The following is a 24,894-nucleotide window of genomic DNA, read 5'->3' on the forward strand; positions in this document are numbered from 1 at the left end:
TATAAGATTAAGTAAAAGTCCTCATGCAGCTCCAGCCTTTTATGTCGAAAACAATAATGAAATTAAAAGAGGAAAACGAAGAATGGTTATTAACTATAAGAAGATGAATGAAGCAACTATTGGTGATGCTCATAAACTTCCAAGAAAAGATTCTATTTTAGAAAAAATAAAAGGAGCGACTTGGTTTTCATCTCTTGATGCAAAATCAGGATATTGGCAACTTCGTTTAGACGAAGAAACAAAGAAATTAACTGCTTTTACTTGCCCAACAAAAGAATCAACAAGTGTGTTACTCTATGAATGGAATGTATTACCATTCGGATTAAAACAAGCTCCAGGTATTTATCAAAGATTTATGGAAGAAAATCTAAAAGAGTTAAATGAATTTGTTTTAGTGTACATTGATGATATACTAATTTTTACAAAACAGGATAAAGAAGATCATCTTCAAAAATTATTAATAGTTTTAGAAAGATGTAAGGAAAAAGGACTAGTTCTTAGCAAAAAGAAAGCAAGAATAGCAAAACAAGAAATAGAGTTTCTTGGATTAATTCTATCCACTCAAGGAAAGCTAAAACTTCAGCCAAATGTCCTAGAAAAGGTAAATTTATTCCCTAATAAAATAGAAGATAGAAAACAATTACAAAGATTTTTAGGATGTATAAATTATATTTCTGATCAAGGATTTTTAAAGAATATAACAAAATACACTAAAAGCTTATTTCCAAAAATAAGTACTAAAAAAGAATGGAAATGGGATGAAAAAGACAGTATGCAAATTCAAAGGATTAAACAATTATGTGAAAAACTTCCAGAACTTTATATTCCAGAAGAAAATGACTACTTAATAGTAGAAACAGATGCTTCAGACATAACTTGGTCAGGATGTCTAAAAGCTAAGAAAGCTATAAAAAGTTTGGAACAAGAAAAAGAATCACTAGATTCTAAATATTCCCCAAAGGAATTACTTTGCAGGTATATTTCAGGGACTTCTACTCCAACAGAACGGAGATATACCACTCATGAAAAGGAAACTCTAGCAGCAATTAAATCTCTTAAGAAATGGAAAATTGATTTACTACCCAGAGAATTTACATTAAGGACAGATTCAAGTTATCTAACAGGTTTCATACGATATAATTTAAAAGTTGATTATAATCATGGACGATTGGTAAGATGGCAATTATTTTTGTTACAATATCCAATAAAAATTGAATATATTAAAGGTGACAAAAATGTTATTGCAGATACATTAACAAGAGAATGGAGTTCGTCTACAACGCATTAGATCAAGAAATTCAGAAATACGAAGAAGAACTTGAAAAATGCAAGCATTGTCAGCAAATAAGGATACAGATCCAATCCCTCAAAAAGGCCATCGAAGCAATGAAATCAACACAACAACCAAAACCATCAGAGTTCAGCCAGCTAAGCGTGGTGGACAAATCAGGTGAAAAAATTCCAAAAAATAAAATAATTGCTGAAATTATCAAAAAATCCACCCAAGATAAAAAATATTATGTAATTTATAATGGCCCCATGAAAGGAGTATATGATGCCTGGGAAAAAGCAGCACCATTTACACATCAATCAAGGATAATTCATAAAGGAGGGTTTTTAACACTGGAAGAAGCAAAGGAATCTTTCAGGGAATATGAAGCTCTTCATCCAGAGCAAACCCTAAAAAGAGTAGATAAAGCTCCAATTCAAACCCAGAGAACAGGAATAATAAGAAACATTCCTACAAGGGCCGAAATCAAGGAAAAGAAAAGGGTATGTAGATCAAATCTCAGAGAAACCCTTAACATAGTCCTAAATTGGACTGAAGAAAAAAGGGCAATCTTGGGATATTATCCTATTGCCAAAGAATAGCTAACAAAGCTGGTTATATTTCCAGAGGCTTCCCCATCTGACACCTATCAGTTTTTCTAGTATGGATTAATTGATACAATTTTAATTTTTAATGATTTGAAAATTATTAGTAAGTTTCCTGCAGGATTTATTGATGCAGTAAAGAGATTTAAAAATATGATTGACAACGTAAATCCAAGGGATATATCCCTAAAATTTACAAATAGTCAACCTATTTTTAATGAAGAAGAAGAATGCTTGGTTCCAGCACATCAAGTAATCTTCATGTCCGTCTTCCCAGGAAATTTTCAACCAATTGATCAAGTTCAAGATTTAACAATCTACAGTCATGAAGGAAGACTAGCCAGTACACTAGCAAGGGTCTTCGAAAGAACTCAAAAGATAACAAGGGAATCTCACACAAGAATCAACTATAAAAGCAGAAATACTTTGCTTGTGTCCAGTAAAAGGAATGAAATTGAAGAAAGAGAGATGAGACTCTTAGTGGAATTTGAATCAGCATTCTACAACTTATCTGGACTCTTAGAAAAGCTCCCCGAAGGGATAAAGAGGAATCTCTGCTATTTGATAAAAGACAGAGAAGACCACAAGTGTCAGCTATGTGTCTCAGAGTTATCTGAAGAAAGCAATAATAAAACGGAATCAACCCACATGATAAAGGAAGAAGACAACGCATCCGAAGGTCACATGATGAAAGAGGAGGACAGCACATGAAGAAGACAACATTATTGCATAGTGACGTAAGCGCTTAGGTCATAGAGCACCAACAATGTAGCTGGTGCAAGATAATAAACAATGACGTAAGCAATGACGTCATAAGAAGGGTAAGGATGGGAATTGTCCATCAGACCCAACCATTATAAATAGGTTGCTTAGGCAATTGTAGAAGGCATCAAACAATAGAAAGCAGAAGGCTAAGAGTACTCATATGCCATGAGAGCAAGGAGGAAGCGGCCGAGGCGATTCTATAGTTTGAAGAAGAATTCCCTTAGGAAAAACCAATTCTAAACTCCCCTCTGGAGTTAGTATCTACAATCTCCCCTCTGGAGATAAAAAACATCTTATGTAAAATATTCTAAATAAAGGAAGTTTTTCTCCAGAAAGGTACGCCTTTATATTAATCTCATAGTTATGAATTATTTAGAAAGTTTAGAATTAACGGAAGAATCTGATTATTATAGATTATCTGCCTTATTAGACAATGAAAAACAGGCTGTTCTAAAAACAGAATTAAACCTTAAATCAAATGAAAATTTTAATAAACAAAATCTTTTAAAAGAAGTTTTTAATAGAAAAAATATAATATACTATGGAAAAATTCAACTTGAAGCCCCTATAAAGATAAAATCTGCTAATGGGGAACTTGAAATAGCCTTGATAAATGATGAAGAATTGAGTAAACAGATTGAGAAAATTAAGGATCAACAAAAAAGATCTAAAATTGGATGGATTCATATTAGTACCATACAAGTCTTAATCAAATCTACATATATGAAAGGAATTAATTCACCAATAAGCTTAGCAATCTGTGACAAAAGAATTACTGATGACCCAATTGATCAAATAATTGGAATTGTTCATGAAAACTTGGCAAACGTAAATGTTAAATTCAATGCCCATCTTGGATATGCTATACCTTTATCAACTGAAAATCTTGGAAGATCTATAAGTTTGGCTTATAAATTTCACAGAAAGAATCTAATGGAACAAGACGATGAACCATTTTCAATTACATATGCAATAAATTATGCTTTAACAAATAGTCATCATAGTATAATATTTAAAAACAGAGAAAGAATTTATGTCGATGAATTATTTCAGAAAATTGTAAAGACAGAAATACCAAAATATAAAGCTATTGAAAACCCAGTTCTTTTACTAAAAGAACCATCCGGAAAATTAGTTTCATCGAATTTTCAAATAAGAGAATCCAAAATTAATAGCCCTTTAAGTTTATCTAAGTTAAAGATTAAAGAAGAAAATTCTGAAATAAAAGAATTAACAAAAAAGGTCGAAAAATTAAATGAAACCCTAAACACTAAGCTATGACAATAAATAAAGAGAAAATATATGTAACCTATCAAGACAAGAAACAAGAGCTCTTTGAAAGAAAAAATCGGTTGAATTATTTACAGTTTTCTGAAATAAATCAAAGAGCATTTGAAGCTCTAACAATAATCTATGACAAATTGAAAGGAGAAGTTGAAGAGTTAGAAAAATTGATAGAATCTCTAGAAAATAGTGATGAATCGATGATAGAATTTGCAGAAATTCTAAGATAAATAATGAAGTATACAAAGATTGAAAGACCAGAAAACAAAATAAAAAGAAAAAGGGCGAAAAAATTAAAAAGTAAAATAAAGGAGTATAAAAGGGAATTAAATAATCTTCGGTTCGAAATTAATGACCTTATAATAAAAAGGATAGAAATAAGAACAAATATAAACAAGTTGGAGCTAAACTTAAAAAATTTATAAATGCCTGGAACGCTATATTATGACTTAAAAGAATTAAAGCTGTTGAAAGAAAAAATGGAGAATGAAGTTGAAAAATTAAAAAGATATTTAGAAACAACAGAAAGTGTAGAAATAAAAGAAGTTTTGGAGGATTTGAAAAATTATATTAAAGAAAAAGACAAACAGATAAAAGATTTTATATACAATAATCAATATTATAAACTAAAACAAGATTGAAAAACTATAAAAATGAAATCAGAATTAGTAATGCTCAATACTTTTGATTATGAAATTACAAATTATAAAGTACCACCAACCAAATTTATACAAATTATAAACTTATTCGAAGCAAAATATGAAGAGTTAATAATTTTGAAAAAGAAATTACATTTTTAAAAATTGGTATCAGAGCCAAGTTAACGATTAAGGGTAACACTTTCTCTTTAAGCAACACTTTTAATGACACGCTTTTTTAACCACAAAAGGACAAAAATCTGTACAGGCACATCTGTACACTAGATGGCCCCTTGGATTTTAAAAGTATGAACACATATGATAATTATTTGGCAATAATTTTTTTAAAAGGGATATATATGGTCGAGCGATAAAACTATAAAAGTATTCATATGAGAATTCAACGAAAACTTTGTCGTTGCTCCTTCCAAGTAATTTACCAAAGCAAGAAGAGCAAATAACGCAAACTTTGTTTTTCATTTTTTCTTTAAAAATAAAAATAATGTTGTGATAAGTATGAGAGTTGAGTTCGATGGCCTATTAATATTTAGGCGGTTAAATTTTTTATGAAAGAATATTTAATTTATAGTTAATAAAGTTTGAAAATTTAAAACTTTGTGCATGTATAAATAAAAGTTATTGACAAAATATAGACACAACCAATAAAAATTCTCTCTCCTTTTATATTGTTAAATACTTTTTTTTTTCTTTTTATATATGCTACTATATATTGCTAATATATAAATATATATAATTAATTTTTATTATATTGAGATATTAATTGTAGTGAATATTAATACTAAAGTTTTCTACTTATACTTTTTTATTTTATATATATATATATATATATATATATATTTACAACATGTTATCAGTACGAGACTCTAATCAAATTTTAGGAAGATTCTGGTAACAACTTTGTATTATGTCGAAGCTCTCTCATCTTGAATTTAATGCTCTTGATATATCTGGAAACAACTATTTATCATGGATACTAGATGCTAAAATCCATTTTGATTTAATGGATCTTAGAAATATCATTAAGGCTGAAAATAATGTATCTCAAAAGGATAAAGCCAAAGCCATGATCTTCTTTCGTTGTCATTTTGATGAAGGATTGAAAAATGAATATATCACATTAAAAGATCCTGCAGATATGTGGAAAGACCTTGAAGAAAGGTATAATCATCAAAAGACGGTGATACTTCTTCAAGCCCGATATGAATGGATGCACTTGTGTCTACAAGATTTTAAATCCATAAATGAATATAATTCAGCAATGTTTCGAATCACCTCATGAATGAAATTATGTGGAAAAAAGATAACTGATAATGATATGTTAGAGAAAACTTTCTCGACCTTCCATGCCTCGAAGTCGAATGTGCTCTTGCAGCATTAGTATCGAAAAAATGATTTAAAAAATATTTTGAACAAATTTCTTACCTTCTTGTTGCTGAACGCAACAATGAGTTGCTCTTAAAAAATCATGAAGCGCGCCCAGCTAACGCTGCCCCATTTCTTGAAGCAAATGTAGCAAATCATAACCCCAGAAGAGGTAATGTGAACTAGAAGTTCAAAAGATTTTACATTTGCAAAGAATAGCAAATAAATTGCTTGATACATTTTTCGATACAAAGAGGATAACCAAATCTTATATACCAGCGAAAAATGCCCCAATTCGAATTGAAATCCTAATTGGACAAGTGGCCACTGAAACAAATTCACGAAGCGTGGTAGATCTATTGGTTCCAAAGACAAAAATCTTCGAAATGAAAAGAGATAAATACTATTCCTGTTGAAAAAGACATAGCAAAGACACCTGCAGTTGTTCAAAATTCTAATATAGTTTTAATGCCAAAAGACGTTCACGTACCTAAAAATTGTGAAAATGACGAGATCTCGATAATTATGTCTTTACAGGAGAAAAATGGGACTAAAATAAGACAATTGTCAATGAAATATTTGCCTATAATGTGGCATTAAATATCATGCATGAAAGTAAGGATCTTGAGCCAAGAACAGTCGAAGAATGTCGACAAATGGATGATTGGAGAAAATAGGAAGAAGCTATAAAGGCTGAGTTAGACTCACTTGCAAAACATGAAGTCTTTGGACCTGTAGTCCGTACACCAGAAGATGTAAAATCTGTTGGATACAGGTGGGTATTTGTGAGAAAACGAAATGAGAAAAATGAAGTTGTATGCTACAAAGCTCGGCTTGTGGCACAAGGTTTTTCACAAAGGTCGGGTATAGATTATGAAGAAACATATTCCCTTATAGTGGATGCAATAACATTACGTTATTTGGTCAGTTTATCCGCATATCATAAACTACATATGCATTTAATGGATGTGGTAATAGTCTACTTATACAGCTCATTAGATCGTGATATCTATATGGAAGTCCCTGAAGGACTAAAGATGTCTAAACCATCCAATAAATATTTGAAGGGGTTATACTCAGTTAAATTGCAAAGATCTTTATATGGTCTAAAGCAATCTGGACGAATGTGGTATAATCGTCTTACTGAGTATCTGGCCAAAAATAGATTTAAGAATGATGATATCTGCCCATGTGTTTTCATAAAGAAATATGTATCTGGATTCATTATAATTGCTGTGTACCTTGATGATTTAAATATCATTGGAACTCTTGGAGAGATTCCAACCATTATAAAAACTCCAAAAGAAGAGTTTGAGATGAAAGATATAGGAAAAACAAATTTTGTCTCGGCCTACAGATCGAGCATACAAAAAATGGGATCTTTATTCATCAAACAACATACACAGAAAAGATCTTGAAGAGATTTTATATGGATTAGTCACATCTATTAAGTACCCCAATGATCGTAAGATCTTTGGATGTGGAAAAGGATAAATTTCGTCCTAAGAAAGAAAATGAAGATATCCTTGGTCATGAATTACCATATCTTTGTGCCATTGGAGCGGTAATGTATCTTGCTAATAATATACGACCCGATATATCATTTGCTGTGAATTTACTAGTAAGATATAGTTCCTCTCCAACCAGAAGACATTGGAATAAAATCAAACAAATCTTTTGATATCTTCATGGAACGATTGATATGGGATTGTTTTATCCCTATGGATCCAAGTCACAACTAGTTGGCTATGCAGATGCTGGATACTTGTCTGATCTTCACAAACGGAGATCTCAAATAGGATACCTGTTCACATATGGTGGTCCAGCTATATCATGAAAGTCCACAAAACAAACGATAGCAGCAACCTCCTCCAATCATGCTGAAATACTAGTGATACATGAAGTTAGTCGCGAATGTTTTTGGCTTAGAAGTTTGATCCAATATATTCTGTCATCATGTGGACTGATTGATTATAAGATAGCTCCAACTGTCCTGTTTGAAGATAATACAGCCGGCATTGCTCAACTTAAGGGTGGATACATCAAAGGCGATAGAACAAAACATATTTCTCCCAAATTCTTCTTCACTCGTGATCTTCAAAATTAAGAGACAATTGATGTCCAACAGATCTGCTCAAGTGATAATCTGACAGATTTATTTACAAAGTCACTCCCAAAATACTCCTTTGAAAAATTGGTACATCATATTGGGATGCACCGATTTCGAGATGTTAAATCATGTTGACAAGAGGGGGAGACTATACTCTTTTTTCCTTGGTCAGGTTTTTTCCCATTAGGTGTTCTTGGCAAGGTTTTTAACAAGGCAGTTTTTATCACAAAGGATATTATACTCTTTTTCCTTCACTAAAGTTTTTTTTCCCATTGAATTTTTCTTTAATAAGGTTTTAACGAGGTATAATTCTAAATAGTCATCCAAGGAAGAGTGTTGTAATAAGTATTAGAGTTAAGTTGGATGCCCATTAATATTTGGGCGGCTCAATTTCTCAATGAAAGAATATTTAATTTATGGTTAACGAAGTTGGAAAATTCAAAGCTTCGTGCATGTATAAATAGAGGCTTAGCCTCTGACAAAACACAGACACAATCAATAAAAATTCTATCTCTCCTTTTATATTGTTAAACATTTTTCTCTCTCCCTTTTATATACGCTACTATATATTGATAATATATATAAAATTAATTTATATTATATTGAGATATTAATTGTAGTGAATATTAATACTAGGAGTTTTTTACTTATACTTCTTTATTTTATATATATTCTTTATTTATTAATTTTACAACAAATAAAAGTTTGTTGACACATGGTCCTGTCCAAAAACCAAAAGGGAAACACGGTCAAACAAAAAAATTTCGATACAAGAATGCAAAGGAAACTTTGTTAACAAAAAAATATCGATACAAGAATGCAAAGGAAACTTTGTCATTGTGTTTCAAGCTATGAAACATGGACATTTTGGTAATTTATTCGTATATATATATTAGATATATTTTAAATATGATATTTATTAATATTTGTCTAATATATGTGTCTTTTGTGTCCAACTATGTCTTAATAAAAAATAAAAAATTTTAGGACATATTTGAACACACTTACCATCACGTGTCAGCGTATCTAATTTTATTCTTAACATGTATCCTTGAAACAAATTTAGAAATACTATATATTATTAATTATTAAAATAAAAAATATTTTAAATATTTTATATAATTAAAAACTATTAAAAATAATTAAAAATTAAATTATATTTTAAAGTTAATAAAATATTAAAATATTATTATAATTTATTTAAAAATACTTTATATTTTATATATGTTGTGTCTCCGTATCTTATAAAAATTTTAAATTCGTATGTCTACGTGTCTTATGTCGTGTTGTGTCCTGTGTACATGTAGTATCTGTGCATAATAGGTTTTAAGTAATTTATCAGACAAGCTACTGAAATAAATTGTTTGGAAACCAATATTACCAGAATATAACATTCGAACAATGAAGACACAAATACAACTTTTATAATTCTATAAAAACTGCGAGAGGGGTATAACGGATTAGGAATTGCACGTAAACTGCTACAAGAGTGTGTAACGATTTAAGTTGGAATGTGTGCGAGTAGTGAACAAAGCGATTTCTTCACAAATGCAACATTAAGAAAACCGTGGGACCCCTATAGCTAGGGGTGTTCATAAAAAAACCAAAATGTGGTTAACCGGTTAAAAAACCATAACCACATTGTGGTTAACCAGTTTAATAAAACAATTTTAAAAACCATATCTATATTTTTTAGAATTGGTTAACCAAAACCAAATTAAAAAAATCGGTTTTTAACCGGTTAACCAAAACCGAAACCAAATTAAAATCAAAACCTAATTTCAAAACCAAATTACATACTCTTTCTCTCTCTCTCCCCTCTCTCTCTCTCCCCCTTCCCCTTTCTCTCTCTTTCTCTCTTCCTCTTTCTTTCTCTCTCCCTCCCTTCTTTCTCATCTCATATCTCTCTCTCCTCTCTCTCTCCTCCTATCTTTCTTTTTTCCTTCTCTCCCTCCTCTCTCTCTCTCTCTCATTTTTCTCTTTCTCCTCCTCTTTGTCCTCACCTTTTCTCTCTCCCCCTCCTATCTCTCTCTCTCTCCTCTCTCTATTCTCTCTCCCCTTCTCTCTCTTCTTTTCCCCTTATTTCTCTCTCCTCTCCCTCTCTCTCCCCCTTCCTTCCCCCTCTCTGTTACTCATTTTTCTCTTTATTTCCTCTCCCCTTCACTCTCTCAGCTTCTCTCTCTCTCCCTCTTTCTCCCCCTCTCTCTCTCTTCCATCATCTCTTCCTCATCTCTCTCTCTCTCTCTTATTTTTCCCTCTTTCACTCCTCATCTCTCTCCCCTATCTCTCTCTTTCCCTTTCTTCCTCTCTTTCTCTCTCTCTCTCTCTCTCCCCTCTCTCTCTCCCTCTCTTTCTCTCCCCTTCTCCTCTTTCTCCACCTCGTCTTTCTTTCTCTCTCCCTTGTCTCTCTATCCTTCTCTCCCTCTATCTCTTTCCCTCTTTCTCTCTCTCCTTCTCTCCCTCTCTCTTTCTCTCTCTTTCTCTCCATTTTCTCACTTTCTCTTTCTCCCCCTCCCTTATCTTTCTTCCTCTCTCTCCTCACATTTCTCTCTCTAATCATCTCTCCTCCTTTTTTCTATCTCTCCTCCTCCTCACTCTCCTCTCCTATCCTTCTCTCTCTCCCCCATATCTCTCTCCTTTCTCCTCTCTTTTCCCTTGTCTCTCTCTCTCTCTCTCTCTCTCTCTCTCTCTCTTTCCTCCCTCTCTTTCTCTATCTCTTTATTTCTCTTTTCTCTCTCTCGCTCCTCTCTCTTTCATTTTCTTCTTTTCTCTCTCTCCTCTTTCTTTTTTTACTCTCTCTTTTCTCTTTCTCTCTCCTTCTCTCTATCTTTATCCCTCTTCTATCTCTTTTCTCCTCTTCTCTCTAAGAGAAGGAGAAGACAGAGGAGGAGAAAGAAAAAAAAGGAGAGAGATAAAAAGAGAGAAGAAGAGAGAGAAAGAGGACAAAGAGGGAGAAAGAGAGAGAGAAGAGAGAGAGAGAGAGAGAAGGAGAGAGACAAAAAAAGAGAAGAAGAAAGAGAAAAGAGAGAAGGGGAGAGAGAAAGAGGGAAGGGGAGAGAGAGAGCATGGGAAGAGAGAGGGAGAGAAGGATAGAGAGAAAGAAAGGGGAAGGGAGAAAGAGGAGAAGGGGGAGAGAGAGATAGATAGAGAGGAGGGGGAGAGAGGGAAAAAAAGAGAGGAAGAGCGAGAAAAGGAAGAGAAGAGGAGAGGGAGGGGAGGGGGAGAGAGGGGGAGAGAGAGAGGAAGAGAAAGAGAGGGAAGGGGGAGAAAGAGGAGAATGGGAGAGAGAGAGAGAGAGAGAGAGAGAGAGAGAGAGAAGAGAGAAGAGGAGGGGGAGAGAAAAGGAGAGAGATGGGAAGTAGGAGATAAGAAAAAGTTACTCGTATCATTTAGAAAGAAAATTATTTATATCAGAAAAAATTATTTATAGAAAATGCTGAAAAGAGATAAGAAAGAAAAAGGAACAAAAGCAATGGAAGGGATTTCATTAGTTACAAATGTTACTCGTATTATTTAGAAAGAAAAAAATTAGATTAAAAAAATTCAATTAAAAAAAGGTTTAAAAATTTGGATTTTTGTATGTAAAAATATTAATTTTTGTGTAAAAATCTATTTTTACATGTAAAAACCAATTTTTTGTATAAAAACCAATTTTTTAGTATAAAAACTGGTTTTTTTATGTAAAAACCGGTTTTAGTGTAAAACCGATTTTTTAATATAAAAACCAATTTTTAGTGTAAAACCGGTTTTTTAATATAAAAACCAGTTTTTTATATAAAAACTGGTTATTTTTTAAAAACCAGTTTTTAATTTAATAACCAGTTAAAAACCGGTTTTGAATTTTACTAACCGGTTAATAACCAGTTTCATCATGTAAAACCAATTTGGTTAATTAACCAATACTATATTTTTGGTTAACCAAAAAACTGGTTTAGTTTTTGGATTAACCAAACCATAAACACCCCTTAGATGTAAATAGTTACTAATTACCAAACCAGTTTTTGGCTATAGCGATTTACATATGCCTAAATAGTTACTAATTAACACTAATATTGATGGTATCTTTAGATGTAAGTAAACTTTGCCATGGTATCCTTAGATGTAATTAACACTTATAACAGCCTTTTCCATCCAACTCTACTAACGCTGCTTGTTGGAGAGTCTGATCTACCAACCTCTGTTGTCCTTGGAGCAGCTGTCTTTCTTGGCATGCAAAGCACTTCCATTTTTGAGCCATTCCAACTATTGTCCATAGCTCTGCATTTTTTATTTTCTCTTCCAAACTTTACTTGTGATCTTCTGCATTTTGATTTGCTGATGTCCTTGTGTTTTGTTGCTTTGCTAGAGCCACATCTGTCCTTGTTGTGTTATTATTTCTTTTTTGTTCTAATTGTCCTCCTTTCTCCTGATAAAGACAGATGCCCATCTTTTACTTAGCAAATGCATAGCCTTTTAGTTTTGCTGAACAGTGCTTATTAAGTGCCGCATTGATTTAAAGCACTCAAGGGATACTCAAGAAACATGGTGAGTTGAGAATTGAATAATGGGTCTGCATCACTTACCACACACATTAAATTAACTTGGGCTTTAACTCAAAGAATGTTTGTCATCATTTATGTAAAATCCAAAATCAAACTTAACTCAACAATCTCCCCCTTGATGATAAACATGATAAAAGAGGATGAATAAAATTGAAATTTAATTTAAAGATGGAGTAAGAACACTTCCCTTTGATGATCATCCGAAAAGTGTAGTGCTCCCCCTTAATTTTAGCATTTCTCCCCCTTAATCACAGCTTACTTTTGAAATGAAGATATCTTAAAGGAACCAATAACACCAATACCAAAGCAATACAACACAGCAACAATAGTACAAAACATATGATCATTTAACACAAGTACCATCATACAAAAGATGCAGTAGTAGATTAACAAAGAACACATAATGCCTATCATGCAAAGATAATTTAAAAAAATAACAGCATAGCATAAGCATTAAACATCAAAGGCTTCAAATTTCTCTTTTCTTTTCTTTTCTTTTCATTTCTCCCCCTTTTGTCATCAAGGAGGAAAAAATTAGAAAATTGCATAAAAGTGTTAGAGTTACAATAGTAGCAGCCATAAGTAGCAGTCAAGATGAAATAAGTAAACTGTTTACCGCTATCCAACACAAGCAAAATAAAACAAGTCTAAGAAAGTTGCTAAACAAAATTAGAGAAAGGTTGAAAGTGTCTAGATCAAAGATAAAATAATTTAGGCATCAGAGATGGAGTTGGTTGAGACTTCATCATTCTCATTTTCAGAGATAATGGAAGTAGCTTCAATGTCTTCAGCAAAGTTCTGGAGGATGCAAATGCGGCCTTTAGTGTTCTTGAGAGCAGATTCAGCCATACAGTCAGCCTTTTTTTTTCAGCCCAAAATTAATAAAAAGATCAGACAAGTTCACAAACTCTTGAAACATATCTTTCATAATTCTAGTTGAATTTTTGATCTTGGAAGAATTAGATTTAGGAACCATTATATAATACTGGTCAGATTCAGAATATGAAGAGTTGGGTAAAGGAATTGAGAGAAGTGTGTGTGAAATGGTGCATGAAGTGGTGACTTGATATAAATCTAAAGTAGTCCAATGGTCTCAGCTTGAAATTGAGTTGAAAAATGAAAATTTTGAAAAATATTAAATTTCACCGTTGTAACTGGTGCACGAATTCTCACACTCCGTACAGCTATACTAGCAAGTGCACTTGGTCGTCCAAGTAATACCTGAGTGAGTCAGGGTCGATCTCACGAGGATTGTGGTTTGAAACAAGCTATGGTTATCTTGCAGGTCTTAGTCAGGCAGATTAAAAGGTTGTTGGATACGGAATTGTATTAGGATTATTGGAATCAGTAATAGGAATATGGTTGAAGATCAGAGTTGCTTTGTCTTTCTGAATTAACTCTAGTATTACTGTCTTCTTTGCTTGTGTGTGATTTCTTCTATGGCAGGCTGTACGTGACCAATGCCATGGGCTGTGGTCATCAATCTCCTCTGCTCCAGATCAAACGCCAATGGCCGTGGCCATCCAATCTGATGGAGGGTGAAGCTCTAGCAGTTCATTCTCTTGGCGATCCTACTCAAAATGCCACAGACAAGGTCGAATCTTCCGAATCAGAGAATTCTGCTTCTTAGGACTCTAGCCTCTATCACAGAGACCCTAATCTCCCTGGAAATCGGCTGAAATGGTATCTCGAGAAGCCCCCAACGAAGTCGTGGATTAGCTGTCTGAGAGATGTATAAACATATCTGGTGGTTCATGCTTTCCAGTCACATATTCACATGAACCCACGTAGACGCGAGTATTTGTCAGGCACTTTCATCTTAGTATGATGAACAGAGCTGATTGTCACTGATCATCCTATTCACCATGTTGAAGAGCAAATATATAGCTTAGAAATAAATCAAACACGGATTGAAGAAGAAACAGTAATACTTTTATTAATTCATAAGACTCAGCAGGGCTCCTCCCCTCAACCTAGAAGGTTTAGAAACTCATACTGAAAGGAAATACAATGGTAAAAATGTGTATGGTGTGCATCCTCCTTGATGGAGAATATAAAAGTACTTTAAATACTAAACTAATAACTAGGGATTACATAAAAAGGGCAAAACAGTCTTTTGGTGCTAAAATTCACTTCTGGGGCCCACTTGGTGAGTGTTTGGGCTGAGCTTTGATGAGATCCATGTGCTATGAGGTCTCTAGGGTGTGCAACGCTGCCTAAGGGGTCCTCTCTGGGCATTTGGATGCTGGTCTCTGCTCTTTGGGCGCCGGACACCTGGAAGGGGGCAGGAAGCTAGCGTTGGACGCCAGTTTTGGGCCTTCTAAGCTGAAGCAAAGTATAAACAATTATACATTGCTGGAAAGCTCTAGAAGTCATCTTTCCATATCCGTTAAGAACACTGCATTTGAACTTCTGTAACTTCAGATCCAGACAGCATCTGTAGTGCTTTCTTTGTCTCTGAATCAGACTTTTGCTCCAACTCCTCAATTTCAGTCAAAAAATACCTGAAATTGTATAAAAACACAAAAAATCATAGTAAAATCCAAAAATATGAATTTAACACTGAAACCTATAAAAACTTAATAAAGACTAAGCAAAACATACTAAAAACTATATGAAAATGATGCCAAAAAGCGTATAAAATATCCACTCATCACAACACCAAACTTATACTGTTGCTTGTTCCCAAGCAACTAAAAACACATTAGGATAAAAAAATTAAGATACAACAAATTTCAAAGTTTCCAATAAAGCTCAGTTACAATCAGATGAGCAGGACTTAGTAGCTTTTTGCTTCTGAATAGTTTTGGCATCTCACTATCCCTTGAAACTCAGAATGGTTGGCATCTTTAGGAACTTAGAATCCAGATGATATTATTGACTCTCCTAGCTAAGTTCTTTTTTATTCTTGAACATAGCTTTCAGAGTCTTGGCCGTGATCCTAAGCACTTTGTTTTTTAGTATTACCACCAGATACATAAATACCACAGACACTTTAACTGGGTGAACCTTTTCAGATTGTGATTCAGATTTGCTAGAATTCCCAAGTAGAGGTGTCCAGAATTTTTAAGCACACTCTTTTTTATTTGGATCACGATTTTAACCGCTCAGTCTCAAGCTTTTCACTTGACACCTTCCTGCCACAAGCACATGGTTAGGGACAGCTTGGTTTAGTCGCTCAAGCCAGGATTTTATTCCTTGTAGGCCCTCCTAACCATTGATGCTCAAAGCCTTGGATCCTTTTACCCTTGCCTTTTGGTTTATAGGATTATTGACTTTTTCAATCTGCCCTCCTTTTCCTGCATTTTTTGGCAGTAATGGATTTTTCTCTTTATTGTTTTTTTTGCTGTTTTTTCTTACTTCAAGAATCAATTTTTGGATTTTTCATATCATCAATAATATTTTTCCTTTTTCATCATTCTTTCAAGAGTCAACATTCTAAAATTCCAACTTCAAATATGCACTATTTATTCATACATTCAGAAAATAAAAGCAATGCCACCACATCAAGATAATTGAACTATTCTTATTATAAACTTGAAATTCATGTATCTCTCAATTCTTTTTAAATAAAATTTTCTTTTAAACAAGGTGAAAGATATATGAAATATTTTACAACTTTAAGACATCAATGCAAATGATCATGCAACTAGAACAAGAGAACAGATAAAACATAATAGAAAACAGAAAAATAAAACAAGAAAGGAGATAAAAGAGAACGAATCCACCTTTAATGGTGGTGGCTAGTGCTCCTCCTTGAGGATCCAATGTGATGCTTGATCTCTTCTATGTCACTCATTTGCCTTTGTTGTTCTTCTCTCATAGCCCTTTGGTCTTTCCTTATGGCTTTTTGATCTTCTCTTATTTCACTGAGCGTGGTAGCATGCTCTTGATACTCCATCCTTAATTTTTTCATGTTAGTGCTCAATTCTCCAAGAGAAATTTGTCATTGATCCCAATAGCTTTTGAGGAGGAAAATACATCCCTTGGGGCATCTCAGGGACCTCATACTGAGGCAGCTGCACAGGCTCTTGTGCATGTTCTCTAGTTTGCTCCATCCTCTTATAAGTGATGGGCTTGTCCTCTTCAATGAAGATATCTCCATTTATGACAATTCCAGCTGAATTGCATAGATGACAGATGAGCTGTGGGAATGCCAACCTTGCATTGGTGTGAGGCTTCTCAGCTACCTTGTACAATTCTTGAGGAATCACCTCATGTACTTCCACCTCACTTCCAATCATGATGCAATGGATCATGATGGCTCTGTCAACAGTCACTTCTGACCGATTGCTAGTGGGGATGATGGAATTTTGGACGAATTCCAACCATCCTCTAGCTATGGATTTTAGGTCAAGCCTTCTTAGTTGAATGGGCTTGCCTTGGGAATCTCTTTTCCACTGTGCTCCTTCCACACAGATATCTGAGAGCACTTGATCTAATCTCTGATCAAAGTTGACTCTCCCAGTGTAAGGATGAGGATCTCCTTGTATTAGAGGCAAGTTGAACGCCAACCTCACACTTTTCGGGCTGAAATCTAAGATTCTCCTTCAGACCATGGTGATCTAATTCCTTGGATTTGGGTTCACACTAGTGTCATGGTTTTTAGTAACCCATGCATTAGCATAAAACTCTTGCACCATGAGAATCCTAATATCCTGAATGGGATTGGTTAGGACTTCCCAACCTCTTCTCCGGATCTCTCTTCGGATTTCTGGATACTCATTCTTCTTGAGCTTGAAAGGGACCTCAGGGATCACTTTCTTCTTTGCCACTACTTTATAGAAGTGGTCTTGGTGGGCTTTAGTGATGAATCTCTCCATCTCCCAAGATTCAGAGGAGGTGGCTACTGCCTTTCCTTTCCTCTTTCTAGAGGGTTCTCCAACCTTGGGTGCCATGAATGGTAATGGAAAGAAAAAAATGATATGCTTTTCCAACACCAAACTTAAAACTTTGCTTCTCCTCGAGCAAAAATAAAAGAAAAGAGAAGAATGTAGTAGAAGAAGAAGAAAATAGAAGGATATAGAGGGAGAGAGAGGGCTTGGCCTGGTGGGGTGTATAAGGGTATGAGAGGTGTGTGTAGGAAGGGTTATGAAGAGGGGTATTTATAGGAGTGGGGTAAGGTAGGGTCCGTCAATTGGTGGGTTTTTGGGTGGGAAATTTGATTTTGAATTGGGTGGGAGTTAGTGGGAGTTATAATGGATTTGGGGAAGTGATATGGATGTGATTGGGCTAGGGTTTATAGGGAAGTGTGTATGGAGAAGTATGAAGGTAAGAAGGAATAAGTGGGGTAGGTGAAGATGCTGTGGGACCCACTGGTCCTGAGAGGCTAGGGAATCCAGATTCCCTACTTCTCTACACTAGCGTTTGAATGCCTAGGGGCTGCTCCTTAGCTGGCATTCAACGCCAGCAATGCTGCCCATGAGGGGCGTTGAACGCCCAGTAGGGATACCCTGCCTGGAGTTCAACTTTTGATAACACTCCATCCAGAGTGTTCTGTTTTCATTGCTGTGAAATTTCTGTCTCTATTCTAATTGCTGCATATGATCATGACCCTAAAAGAAAAACAAAATAAAATAAAAGGAAATAAATAAATAATGGTTGGGTTGCCTCCCAACAAGCGCTCCTTTAACGTCACTAGATTGACAGATAACTCCTTACGGAGGTAAGTATGGGCTCAGATTTTTCTTTCCTTATAGTGAACTTTCTTTCTGTCCTCTCATGAATGAGCTCCCCATGCTCTAGAGACAGGATACGACTCACTGTATATGGTAAGACTGGACTCTTGGAGAAGACAACTCTCATGCCAGGTGAGAGGCCTTCAGTAAGGACTTTCTTGTCCATCTAGCCTTTAGGTACTTTCTTCTTAGTACCTTTGTGCTTAGAGCTTGTTGAAGGCTTCCCAACACCAAAATTAGAATTGATGTTTGGGGGCTCTGCAAAGCTCTGCACAGAAAGAGAGGGTTGGAACACTAGGTGTTATATAATTATCTCTCTTTTAGAGGGAGAATTGGGATGAGGCATCTTGAATAAGATGTGGTCCTCCCCTAGTTGTAAGGTTAGTTCTCCTTTAGCCACATTAATGATAGCATTAGTAGTGGCTAGGAAAGGTCTTCCAAGGATGACAGAGTCATCCTTATCCTCTCCAATGTCCAAGACTATGAAGTTTGCAGGGATGTAGTGGTTTTCAACTTTTACCAAGACATCTTCTACTAAGCCATATGGCTTCTTTATTGTCTTGTTTGCCATCTCTAATGAGATGTTTGTAGCTTGTACCTCAAGGATTTTCAACTTCTCCATTACAGAGAGTGGCATGAGGTTTATACTCTACCCTAGGTCACATAGAGCCTTCTCAAAGGCCATAGTGCCTAAAGTGCAAGGAATCAGGAAGCGTCCAGGATCTGGAAGCTTCCGAGGTAGCCTCTGCTGAACCAAAGCATGGAGTTCTTTGGTAAGCAGTGGCGGTTCTTCCTCCAAAGGCCTTGTACTAAATAACTTGGCATTCAGCTTCATAAGAGCTCCTAGGTACCGAGTACCTTGCTCTTCCCTAATGTCTTCATCCTCATCAGAGGATGAGTATTCATCAAAACTTATGCATTGCAGAAGTGCATTCAAAGGAACCTCAATGGTTTTTACATGAGCTTTGGTTTCCTTTGGTTCTGGGATAGAGGGTTCTTGAGTGGGTTTTGCGCACTCAGTGGGGATGCTTTCACTGGCATTTAACGCCAGCTTTGTGAGCTCTTTGGACGTTAAATGCCCTTGCTGTCCACCCTTACTGGCGTTAAACGCCATTCCCTCTATGCTTTTGGGCGTTGAATGCCTAGCAGGGATGTCCTTGCTAGCATTCAATGCCAGCTTCCCTGGGTGTATGGGCGTTGAACACCCAGTGAGGGGTTCCTCACTAGCGTTCAGCGCCAGAATAGCTGCATGTTTGGGCGTTGAACACCTAGTGAGGGGTTCCTCACTTGCGTTCAGCGCCAGAAAGCCTGCCTGGTTGGGCGTTGAACTCCCAGTGAGGGGTTCCTCACTGGCGTTCAGCGCCAGAAAGCCTGTGTGTTTGGGCGTTGAACGCCCAGCCAGTGCTCCTTGGCTGGCGTTCAATGCCAGCTCTGCTGCCATGATGGGAGTTGAACGCCCAGTGAGGGTTTCCTCACTAGCATTCAGCGCTAGAATTGCTGCCATTGAGGGCGTTGAATGCCCAGTGATATGCTCTTCACTGGCGTTCAATGCCTTCCCATTCTCGTCAGATTCGGCCTCTACCTTCATGGTTATGGCCTTGCACTCTTCTCTTGGATTCACCTCAGTGTTTCTGGAAAGAGTGTCAGGAGGAGTCTCAGGGATTCTCTTGCTCAATTGACCAACTTGTACCCCAAATTTCTAATGGAGGACATTGTTTCATTTATGAAACTATGAGTAGTCTTAGAGAGGCTGGAAACTAGAATGGATAAGTTAGAAAGGCTCTTCTTAGAGGTCTTCATATTCCCTTGAAAAGATGGGAATGGTGGTCTGTTGTTGAACCTATTCTTGTTCCTTCCACCTTGATTGTTATTGAAACCTTGCTAAGGTTTCTGTTGATCCTTCCATGAGAGGTTAGGATGATTCCTCCATGAAGGGTTGTAGGTGTTTCCATAGGGTTCTCCCATGTCATTCACCTACTCCATAGTGTATTGATCAGGATCATAAGCTTTTGTTTCAGAAGAAGCCTCCTTTGTTCTGCCAGCTGCGGTTTGCATTCCAGTCAAATGCTAGAAGATCATATTGACTTGCTGAGTCAAGATCTTGTTCTGAGCCAATATGGCATTCAGAGTGTCAACTTCAAGAACTCCTTTCTTCTAAGAGACTCCATGATTTGTAAGATTTCTTTCAGAAGTGTACATGAACTGGTTGTTTGCAACCATCTCAATGAGTTCTCTTGCTTCTGCAGGTGTTTTCTTCAAGTGGAGTGATCCACCTACAGAGCTGTCTAATGAAATTTTGAACATCTCAGAAAGGCCATCATATAACTCGCTAATGATAGACCACTCTCAGAGCATATCAGGAGAACATCTCCTGATCAGTTGCTTGTATAATTCCCAAGTTTCGTAGAGGGATTCACCTTCTCTTTGTCTGAAGATTTGAACTTCCACTCTAATTTTGCTCATCTTTTGAGGGGAAAAGAATTTATCCAGAAAAGCATTAACCAACTTTTTCCAAGAGTCATGACTCTCTCTAGGTTGAGAATCCAACCATAACTTAGCTCTGTCTCTTACAGCAAAGGGAAAGAGCATAAACTTGTAGACTTCAGGATTAACTCCATTAGTCTTTACAGTATCACAGATTTGTAAGAATTCTGCTAAGAACTGATGAGGATCTTCCATTGGAAGTCCATAGAACTTGCAGTTCTGCTACAGAAAAGAGACTAACTAAGACTTAAGCTCAAAATTATTAGCTCTAATAGCAAGTACAGAGATACTTCTGCCATAAAAGTCAGATGTAGGCATGGTGAAGTTACCAAGAACTTTTCTGGCATCACCTTCAGGTTCGGCCATGTCTCCTAGTTCTTGTTCAAAGTTTTTGAAAGGTTTCTTCTGGAGTGTTGTGCTCTAGCTTATTGTAAGCTTTTCTTCAGAGTCCATTCGGTTCAGGATCAAGATCAAATAGGGGTTCTTTATCTATGTTCCTGATCATAAACAAGAAAAGAATAAAAAAAAAGAAAGGAATGAAGCTTTTTGTGCTACTTGGACCAAGAGCTTCCAGTGAGATGTGAAGAAAAAAGAAGAAGATAGAAAAGTAAAGATGGAGGACGTGAGAGAAATAGAGTTTGAATAAGTAAAAGTTAAAAAGAGAAGAATTATAAATAGAAAAGATAAATAAGAATTAAAATATTTTTGCTTTTATTTTATTTTTTAATTAATTTCGAAAATTAAGTTAATAATTTAAAAAGGAATTGAAAATTGGTTAAAGAGTTTTCGAAAAAGAGAAGAGAGAAATAGGAGGGAATTTTCGAAAATTAAGAGAGAAGAGTTAGTTAGGAAGTTTTAAAAAAGAAGAGAGAGAAGAGAGGTAATTAATTAAGAAAAGATTTGAATTTAAAATAAGATGAGAGATAAGATAAGAAAAGATTTAAATTTTAAAAACTTGAAATTAAAAAGGTAAGAGAAGATAAGATGAGAAATTAAAAAGATTTAAAAAAGATTTGATTTTAAAATTTAAAATTTGAAAGAGATAAGATTTTTAATTTTGAAAATTGAATACTTAAATTTTGAAATTTGAAAAAGATAAGATAAGATTTTTGAAAAAGATATGATTTTTATTTTTGAAAAGATTTGATTTTTAAAAACTTGAAGACTAAGATAAGATAAGATAAAAATTTAAAAATTAAAATCTGAATGTTTATTGTTAATCTCAAAAATTAAGTTAGTTTTAAGATAGAAAAGATATTTTTATTTTTGAATTTAATGATGAAAGTGAAAAACAAGTAAAAGATACAAGACTTAAAATTTTTAGATTTAATGCCCCTTATTTTTGAAATTTTTTGGAGGGAAACTCAAAGGGACACCAAACTTAAAAATTTTAATATCAAAACACAAAGAAACACAAGAACACTTTGAAGACTAACAAGAACACAAAGAACAAAACTCAAAGACTCAAAGAACACAAGAACAAAAAAAGGCACCAAACTTAAAATTTTTAGAAAACCAAAAAGAAAATTTCGAAAATTGAAAGAAAAACAACAAGAAGACACCAAACTTAAAGATATGACACAAGACTTGACCAAAGAAAGGCTATTTTTGAAAAATTTTTGAAAGGAAGATACCAAAAAATCGAAAATTGCAATAAGAATGAAAACAAAGACTGAAACACCAAACTAAAAAATTGAAACAAGACTCAAACAAAAAGACACTAATTTTGAAAAAATTTAGAAAAAGGACTCAAGATTTTCGAAAATTACCAAACACAAAAACAAAAAGACTCAAACTAAGAACAAAGATTAAACAAAGAAAAGAAAAATATATTTAAAAAGTTTTTTGATTTTTTTTCAAAAAAATAAAGAAGAGGAAAATAAAACTAAAAGACTCAACAAAATAAAATAAAAATTACCTGATCTAGGGAGCAAGACAATCTGCCAATTTGTCCAAACTCAACAATCCCCGACAATGGTGCCAAAAACTTGGTGCACGAATTCCCACACTCCGTACAGCTGTACCAGCAGGTGCACTGGGTCGTCCAAGTAATACCTGAGCGAGTCAGGGTCGATCCCACGAGGATTGTGATTTGAAGCAAGATATGGTTATCTTGCAGGTCTTAGTCAGGCAGATCAGAAGGTTGTTGGATACGAAATTATATTAGGATTATTGGAATCAGTAATAGGAATATGGTTGAAGATCGGAGTTGCTTTGTCTTTCTAAATTAACTCTGGTATTACTGTTTTCTTTGCTTGTGAGTGATTTCTTCTATGGCAGGCTGTATGTTATCAATGTCATGGGCCATGGTCATCAATCTCCTCTACTCCAGATCAAACGCCATTGGTCGTGGTCATCCAATCTGACGGAGGGTGAAGCTCTAGCAGTTGATTCTCTGGGCGATCCTACTCAAAATGCCACAGACAAGGTCAAATCTTTCGGATCAGAGAATGCTACTTCTTTAGATTCTAGCCTCTACCACAGAGACCTTAATCTTCCCGAAAATTGGCTGAACTGGTGTCTCGAGAAGTCCCCAACAAAGTAGTGGATTAGCCGTTTGAGAGATGTATAAACATAGCTGGCGGTTCGTGCTTTCCAGTCACGTATTCACACGAACCCAAGTAGACGCGGGTGTTTCTCATGCACGTTCGTCTTAGTATGTTGAACAGAGCTTATTGTCACTGATCATCCTATTCACCATGTTGAAGAGCGAATATACATCTTAGAAATAAATCAAACACAGATCAAAGAAGAAATAGTAATACTTTTATTAATTTATAGGACTCAGTAGGGCTCCTCCCCTCAACCTAGGAGGTTTAGAAACTCATACTGAAAGGAAATATAGTGGTAAAAATGTGTATGGTGTGCGTCCTCCTTGATGGAGAATGTAAAGTACTTTAAATACTAAACTAATAACTAGGGATTACATAAAAAGGGTAAAACAGTCTTTTGGTGCTAAAATCCACTTCTGGGGCCCACTTGGTGAGTGTTTGGGATGAGCTTTGATGAGATCCACGTGCTATGAGGTTTCTAGGGTGTGAAACGCTTGCTAGGGGGTTCTCTCTGGGTGTTTAGACGCTGGTCTTTGCTCTTTGGGCGTTGGACGCCTGGAAGGGGCAGGAAGCTGGCGTTGAACGCCAGTTTTTGGCCTTTTAATCTAAAGCAAAATATAAACTATTATACATTGTTGGAAAGCTCTAGAAGTCATCTTTCCATAGATGTTCAGAATGCTCCATTTGAACTTCTGTAGCTCCAGAAAAGCTCTTCCGAGTGCAAGGAGGTCAGATCCAGACAGCATTTGTAGTGTTTTCTTTGTCTCTGAATCAAACTTTTGCTCCAGCTCCTCAATTTCAGCCAGAAAATACCTGAAATTGTACAAAAATATAAAAACTCATAGTAGAATCCAAAAATATGAATTTAACACTAAAACCTATAAAAACTTAATAAAAACTAAGCAAAGCATACTAAAAACTATATGAAAATGATGTCAAAAGGCGTATAAAATATTTGCTCATCAGTAACCAAATGAACCTTGTTTTCAGAAAATGAAAAAATTAATTATTGAATTAAAAACAAAAATATAAGTCCAAGTTAAAATGAAAAACAATTGTTTTAAAATCCAAGTCCAAAGTAGGCCCAACACTTTTAGACACAAGTGGCTCATCTGAGAGTAGACAAGCAAACACCCTAGGCCTACCAAATCGGATAAGCCTCTAACGAGTCCAAATAGCAGCAAATCAAATTAACAAAGTCACTCATCATCTGCCCAGAATAATCTCATCTCGACCTATGAGACAAAACGCTTAAACTAGAATATCAGAAAGATTAAAAAAATTAGATGAATCAAGAATGCCCAGAGCAGTTTGTAATTTGCAGAACCTCTTTTCAATCAATGGTTTAGTGAAAATATCAGCTAGTGGATCTTCAGATTTAACAAACTGAATATCTAAATTTTTATTTTGCACATGTTCTCTTATAGAATGAAATCTAACTTCAATATGCTTTGTTCTTGAGTGCAAAACCAATTTTTTGAAATATTTATAGCACTCATGTTATCACAAAATAACAGAATATTAGATGCGTTTAGCATATAATCAGCTAACTAAGTTTTCACCCATAATAATTGAGAGCAACAA

This window comes from Arachis hypogaea, chromosome 7 (assembly GCF_003086295.3).
Source record: "Arachis hypogaea cultivar Tifrunner chromosome 7, arahy.Tifrunner.gnm2.J5K5, whole genome shotgun sequence".
Lineage (NCBI taxonomy): Eukaryota > Viridiplantae > Streptophyta > Magnoliopsida > Fabales > Fabaceae > Arachis > Arachis hypogaea.